At 38.8% G+C, this 7,943-nt stretch overlaps 1 long non-coding RNA gene across 3 annotated transcripts; it reads left to right on the plus strand.

Moving 5' to 3' along the window:
* Positions 1 to 1,967: 1,967 nt before the first annotated feature.
* On the plus strand, positions 1,968 to 5,629 carry LOC107975391 (uncharacterized). Of its 3 annotated transcripts, XR_008548839.2 has the most exons (4): positions 1,968 to 2,134; positions 2,473 to 2,713; positions 5,209 to 5,305; positions 5,488 to 5,629. It is a non-coding gene; the product is annotated as an uncharacterized LOC107975391 (long non-coding RNA). The 3 variants fall into 3 exon arrangements; XR_010157850.1 differs by having other exon boundaries at positions 5,209 to 5,629; XR_010157851.1 differs by lacking the exon at positions 2,473 to 2,713 and having other exon boundaries at positions 5,209 to 5,629.
* Positions 5,630 to 7,943: the final 2,314 nt, after the last annotated feature.

Consider the following 7,943-nt stretch of genomic DNA (forward strand, 5'->3'; position numbering starts at 1 on the left):
AAATGATGCAGGGAAAGAAGGCAGCCAACAAAGGTGTATTATTAGGACAGCTACCAAAGTCTCAGAACAACTCCCCTCCCCACTTTTCCTTACTCCCATTCTCCTCCATTGAAGAGCGAGGCAGCTGTAGTATTTATGCATCAAATGATGAGAATCATTGATTGAGGGCTGCTCTGTGGTAGTGATGGTTGTAAATCCTCAAGCGTGATGCACAGAATAGGTAGAATGGTCTTATATATCATTTCTAGAAAGCATCCTGGAGCTTGGAGATGCAGATACAGGCAGTTTGAAGTTGGCCAGAGCACACTTGAATGACAGAATCCAAGGAACCTAGGAGGATATGACAGCATCTGCTATGTTTGAATAACTACTTTGTCCCAGGTATTATTCTAAGTGTTGGGATATAGGCCATAGACAAAAATCCAAGCTCATGAAGTCTATATATTCTGGCTGGGGGAGACAAATGATAAACAAACATATAGCAAAAGATGGTAAGTACTATAAAAAAGTAAAGCTGGTTATGGGAATAGAGAGTGATGGGGGTAAGAAGGAAACCAGTTTAGAAAGCGTGGCTGGGGAAAGTCTCTTTGTAAAGTGATACATGAGCAGAGAACTGAGTAAGTGAGGGAGATAACCTAGTAAGTATCTGGGGACAGGGAGATCCAGGCAGAGAGAAGAGTAAGTTCGAAGGCCCTCAGATAAGAGTGTCCCAGCATGTTTAGAAAAGAGTAAGGAGGCTAATGTTACTGGCTAGATTATAGGGAGAAAGAAAAAAATGGCAGCCGGTGAAGTCAGAATATTGGGTAGCAGTGAGATCCTGTAGGGCTTTGTAGACCACAATAAGAACGTGTTGTTTTATTGTATTATGGTGTTATATTATATTGCAAGATAGATAGAAAGAAAGTGGAGGCTTTTGAGCAGAGAAGCAATTTGATCTGTGATGTTGCCAGTCAAAATTGGTGATTGCCATATTGTTTCTGTTCTTCACTCTAAAACACCAAAAATAGTAAAGCAAACACATGATCACCCATCCATTCATCCATACATTGAGAAAGCCTTTCAGAGTTGAGTAATTCCGGCTCCCTTTCTGCTACTGCCATCTGGGACAAGCTGCTGTGGGGAGGTAGTAACTGGGAGGTAGCTCATATGAGGAAGCACAGGCAGAATGAGAAACAAAGACGAACAATGTTGGCCAACCCAATGATCACCACTCTTCATTTTTTTTCTTTTTCTTTCCTTTTCATTTCTTTTCTTTGAATCTCTACCTTAAAGAACTACACATAGTTCTTCACATCAGAAGGTGACACTATAGTTCTTGACAGACAGAAGATATTCAAGAAATATTAATGAACTCCTAAAATCTGTGTAAATTTATGGCATGTAACTGGTGCAGTGTTAAAAAAAAAAAAAGACCAGTAATGACATAAAATGCACATTAACATAAGCAGCAGAATATACACAGGTTAAACCAAACAATCACACAGGGGATTTACTTGTGCCCTGGGAGGCTAAGACCATAGGCCAGGGATCACCATGGTGAAAGTTTATTCCTTTTATGCTAGAAGGTTGGACTATTGTTCTTGTTGAAAATGGGGGCGAGGAATCAGGAGACAGAGTTGAGGTTTCCCCCTATTGCATTGTAAGGTATCTGTAGAATGTTCTATAGACACGTTTTCAATTCAATTCCTTGTTCCAGGAAGAACAAGAAGCATTTCCACCAGGAGAGCTACATCCTGAAAACGTTAAATTTTCACGGTGCAGAGTGGAATAAAAGAAAAAACCGACTTCAATTCTCTATTCCATCTGTGAGAAGAAAGCAGAGAAGTTTAAAGTGTGTGACCTTGAGACGGATTTTTCTTTTCTGTTCTCTGTCATCCGACTAAAAGCAGGAAAGCAGAGGAGTCATCTCTACATCTCTGGAAAAGAGCACCCATTGTGACAATGACAAAGGGCAGTTTTGTCCATCGCAAACATGGGCCTCGGGGCAGCAGTTCTGGTGAAGGGGAAAGGAGAAGCCCCAGAAAGCTTCATGGTCACGCCACGTATGGGATGCTCGGCAGCTGCCCTGGCTGGGATCTAACAACAGGAAGCCAGCGGACCTCACGGGGCCATTCCCAGGCTTAGATTGAAGGGAGTAAGTTGGGGAGTTGAGGGTAAAAGGAGCAGCAGTGAGGGTAGGAGACCTTGTCAGACTATAGTCTAGGATTTGCAGAGGGAGATATTTGAGGGGCAGCACTCTCTTTAGTAGTTTGCAAAATGCAGGGGTAAGAAAAAAATTACCCTCTGCCTGGAATAACTAAGGAGTTTTGAGACGGAATCTCACTCTGCCATGCAGGCTTGAGTGAAGTGGCATGATCTCGGCTCACTGCAACCTCCGCCTCCTGGTTTCAAGTGATTCTCCTGCCTCAACTTCCCAAGTAGCTGGGATTACAGGCACCCATCACCACATTGGGCTAATTTTTGTATTTTTAGTAGAGACAAGTTTTCACCATGTTGGCCAGACTCCTCTCGAACTCCTGACCTTAGGCAATCCGCCCACCTCAGCCTCCGAAAGTGCTGGGATTACAGACGTGAGCCACCGCACCTGGCCCAAGGATTCCTATTTGGATTGAATATCAAGGCTTGCTAGGAAAGACAGCCAACAAGTCACCAAGTTAATAGAAGGACAATGATGCTTCCTTTGCTCCTCAAAATCTTCCTTCGCTACTAAAAGGTGTAGGCACATAGTTTCATCATGAAAAAATATTAATCAATAGAATCTCCTCTTATTTTTCTTAATCTTATTCAGCCGCAAACTTGATGTATTTTTCCTAGGTTGTAATCTCTCTGGTTTTGCTAACTTTAGGCAACTTTCTGTTTTGTACAGAAAGCAGTCCAACAAGTCTAGTTCTCAAGTTAAGATTCCAATTGAAGATCAAACTGAAGATCACTCTGAGACTGCAAGCATAACTTCTTGTTTAGAAACTGAAGTTATAACACACATAGGTGAATAGTCTCCACCTGCATGGATATCTACCTCTGTTCTTATAGATACAGCACTAAGTTGGAAGTAGAAATGGAGAGAGAAGTTACAATGATAAATACCATTTGACAGCTTTTGTAGAGAGTAGAATTTCTACTGATAATAATAATAAAGTCCTAGCTAGTAATACACTTTAAACACACTGTTAATCATTTAATAGGGGAAGATCATTTCCTTTTTTTTGGGGAGGGGGTTGGGGGGGAAGGAGTTTTTTGCTCTTGTCACCCAGGCTGGAGTGCAGTGGCGTGATTTCACCTCACTGCAACCTCCACCTCCTGGGTTCAAGTGATTCTCCTGCCTCAGCCTCTCAAGTAGCTGGGATTACAGGTGCCCACCACCATGTCTGGGTAATTTTTTGTATTTTTAGTAGAGACAGGGTTTCACCATGTTGGTCAGGCTGGTCTTGAACTCCTGACCTCAGGTGATCCACCCACCTTGGCCTCCCAAAGTGCTGGGATTACAGGCGTGAACCACCGCGCCCTGCAGGGAAGATCATTTCTGAAACTGCCTTGACTAAGCTATTTGTGTGTCTAAGTGACAACACATCTATATTACAGACAATCAGAATTTTTCCTTTTATTTTCATTCTTACAGATAAAAAGATGAACTCTTTTACTACTATGAGAAAGGCCTCTGTTTCTTTCCGCCAACAAGTTCTGGAATAAAAAAGGAATTCAACAGAGAAATATAGAGGGAAAAAAAAAGATCTTTGAATGTACTGCTCATATTCAAACTTTATTTAAAAACTTCCTCAGAAAGGCCGACTTGCATCTAAGTTTATATCATCATTATTTGTAAAAGATCTCAAATAGCAATAAAACATTTTCCTTTTATCAAATACTAGAAACAATAAATCAGAGTCTTTATAAAAAGCAAAAATAAGCAGCATTTGTTTAATAAAGTGCAGAAAAATCCACCTCAAATTTGCAATCATTAAGCTTACTGTCTCCATGGTCTTGGAACTACTAATTTTCTTGGGAATAAAGAAGAGAGATTGGGAAAAAAGTCCTTGGTTTCCTCCTCAAAATAGTGTGCGTGTCACGAGAGATAAGAAAATGAGGAAATGTGGTATGCGTTGACCAAACTCTTCTTTAGCGGAGGAACCATGTCTTATTCAATTTGTTCTTTTCCAAATCATTTTCTGAATTTCCCAATAACATTTATTACCCTTCCCCCTTAGATTTAAATTACCATATTTCTATACAAGTAAGGTTGAATTCTTGGTTACCAATTATTTTCTCTTTTTATGTCCACTTCAATGCCCATATCATATTATTTTCATTAGTAAAGCTTATGTTTTCTTCTATAGTAATGCAAGGTCCAGTGATTGTGATTTTCCCCCATCATTTATTACGTATTTTTGCATAATTTCTCCGTGAATTTTTAAATTATCTTCTGGAGGAATTTCTGAATTAAACCTTATTAAACATTTTGATAATATTTTAGTTATGATTGCATTAAACTTATACATTTATTATATAATTAAAATTTTTTTTACAATATCGAGTCTTCCCATCTAAGAACATGGCTTATCTCTACATTTTTTTCAAGTCTTCTTTGACAACCTTAAGAAAAGTTTGATTTTTTTGGTTATAGGTGTATTAAAATTTGTAATTATAATTATTACTAAGTATCTCATTTTTCATTGTTGCTACTGTAAATGGGGCTTTTTCCCTTTTATATTTTCTTATATCTTGTATATAGAGCACTTTATTTTTGTATGTTAATCTTGTATCTGGCCACCTTAATGGACCCTTATGTTGTTACTATAGTTCATCTATTGAGTTTTTTAATATCTGTATAGGTGATCCTATCTCCTGTAACTGGCACTTTTATCCCTTCCCTTTCAATATTCATATTTTTAATTTCTTTTTCTCAGAGTATTTTTCAGGATCTTCAGTACATATTTAATGGTGGTAGTTTTGCAAAAATCCTTGTATTTGTAGGAATTCTTCTGATATTTCACCAAAAGGATGCTTGCTACTGGTTCTTGGTAAAGTCCTAGGCTATTAAGATTTCTATCTTTATGAGTTCTTGATTGTTTACCAGTAAATGTTATTTTTCATATCTGTTGAGATAATTATATATATTTTCTTTTTATAGATTTGGTCTTAACAGCTTTTCTAAGAGGTTGTAAACATTATTCCCAAAGAAGTTTATAACTGGCACTTTTTCTTCTTTCACAGATCTAAGTTCGGGAAAACAATTGGTACAGGATGTGCAGCTTGAAGAAGCTGAGGGGATGAATATACTAAATATGCCACGCTGTCTGCACCATGCCAGGTAGTCTAGTATGTATTGGGTTCCATTGAGACTGATGCTACATCGAATCCTGATGATACAGTTCTCTGCGCCTGTCAACTCTGGTCTGTAGGAGAATTGCCACAGTCTTATGAATATAAGGCTGGGTTTGGAGGGGGTCAGTTGAAATTTTAGGAGTTTTCATATGACTCTTACTCTTTTAGATTTGCTATCTGCAATTGCATATCTGCCAGTGACCTCTGTCTGTTACTGAGGAAGGCTGCTGGCTTCTTTGCTGTATATCCTGATCACACTGACTTCCTTCTGCAACTTCTAGATAAGTAAATTTTTTTGATTTATCAGGAAGTGTCTTTGGTCTCTCAGTCAATTCGATTCTACTACTGACATTTATCAACATGGTGGGTGTGATATCTTTTAATCTAATGAGCTATATAACTGCATTTTCTTTTTGTTGTTGTTGTTGTTTTTTGAGATGGAGTCTCACTCTGTCACCCAGGCTGCAGTGCAGTGGCGCGATCTTGGCTCACTGCAACCTCCACCTCCCAGGCTCAAGTGATTCTCCTGCCTCAGCCTCCCTAGTAGCTAGGATTACAGGTGTGCGCCACCATGCCCAGCTAATTTTTGTGTTTTAAGTAGAGACGGGGTTTTACCATGTTGGCCAGGCTGGTCTCAAACTCCTGACTTCAAGTGATCCACCCACATCAGCCTCCCAAAGTGCTGGGATCACAGGCGTAAGCCACCACGCCTGGCGTATAACTGCATTTTCTAATGCTGAATGATTCTTGCATTGCTGGAATAAATCCTACTACTTTACGAGGTTTGTGTTTTTTGTTCATATGCTACTGAAACCAAATATAATTAGAAATTTATTACATAATAAATGTTCCTTCTCAATTCAGTGTGGAAAAGATGGGGTTTTCAATAAATATATGGTGTGGGGAAAGTGGATAAGATACGGAAAAATACTAAATTGGATTCATCTTTTAAATATATATCAAGGTACTCTACACATGTGTCAACAATTTAATGTACACTATGATACAAGAAGATAAAGATACAAGAAGAAAATATTTATACATTTCTTTACAACTAAAAAGCCTTTCTAAACCAAGTCTCAAAATCTGGAAGCCAAGAATTTAAAAAAAAAAAAAAAAAAAGACTGATCAAGTAGACTGCATAAAAATGGAAAAATGCAACATGGCAAAAGACACCACAAACAACTGTACAGACAAATGACAAATTAAGATAAAGCATTTGAAATTCGTAGCAGAAGCAATACTCTAAAAGCCCCTCCATACCATCCCTAATACTTTAAAAGCCACTAGAAATTGAGAAGAAAAAAAAAACCTGAAAGAAAAACTATTGTTCACAGAAAAGAAAATACAGATGGCCCTAACATATGAAAAAATGTCCAACGTTGTTTATAACAAGAGAAACACACATTAAAACTACACTAAGATAATGTTGTTCACCTGACAGATTTGCAAAGTTTCCACCAGCAAGTTGGGGGAGAAGTCCTATTCAGGGTGGGTGTGCAAAACAGAGCAACCACCATAAAGGGCAATTTGGCCAGATATAAGAAACTGCAAGTTGCACCCTACTTCTGCAGTGTTTTCTCACAAACACACCTGCCTGTATATAAAATTCTGTATTTACAAGGCTGTCCACTACATTATTATTTATTATAGAAAAAAATTAAATGGGCCAGGCGGAATTCAGAAGAGAACTGCTAAACTCAGTTATAGTCAATGCAGACAATGGAAAAGCAGGCTATTACAAAAGCAAGTGAGGAAGCTTTCCTTATATTTGTGTGGAAAGATCTTCAGAATACATGGTTAAGTGGAAAATAAGCAAGGTGACGATGAAGTATATAGTATGCTACCCATACTGGTATTAATATCAATCAGATATGGAAATAACCACTTCACAGCAGTGACTCTCAAAGTGTGGTCTGGGGTCCATGAGGTCAAAACTATTTTCATGATAATATTTAAAATGCAGGCTGGGCACAGTGGCTCATGCCTATAATCCCAGCACTTTGGGAGGCCGAGGTGGGTGGATCACCTGAGGTGAGGAGTTTGAGACCAGCCTGACCAACATGGTGAAACCCCATCTCTGCTAAAAATACAAAATTAACCAGGCTTGGTGGTTCATGCTTGTAATTCCAGCTACTTGGGAGGCTGAGACAGGAGAATCGCTTGAACCTGGGAGGTGGAGGTTGCAGTGAGCCGAGATTGTGCCATTGCACTCCAGCCTGGGCAGCAAGAGTAAAACTCCATCTCAAAAAAAAGAAAGTATTTGCTCAGACTAGGCAAAAAGAACAAATCTGGAGGCATCATGTTACCTGACTTCAAACTATACTCTAAGGCTGCACTCACCAAAATAGCATGGTACTAGTATAAAAATAGGCACACAGACCAACGGAACAGAATAGAGAACCCAGAAATAAAGCCAAATACTTACAGCCTACTGATCTTCGACAAAGCAAACACAATATAAAGTGGGGAAAGGACACGCTATTCAACAAATGGTGCTGGGATAATTGGCAAGCCACATGTAGAATGAAACTGGATCTTCATTTCTCACCTTTTACCAAAATCAACTCAAGATGGATCAAAGACTTAAATCTAAGACCAGAAACCATAAATACTTTAGAAGA

Source organism: Pan troglodytes, chromosome 5, assembly GCF_028858775.2.
Source record: "Pan troglodytes isolate AG18354 chromosome 5, NHGRI_mPanTro3-v2.0_pri, whole genome shotgun sequence".
Taxonomy (NCBI): Eukaryota; Metazoa; Chordata; class Mammalia; order Primates; family Hominidae; genus Pan; species Pan troglodytes.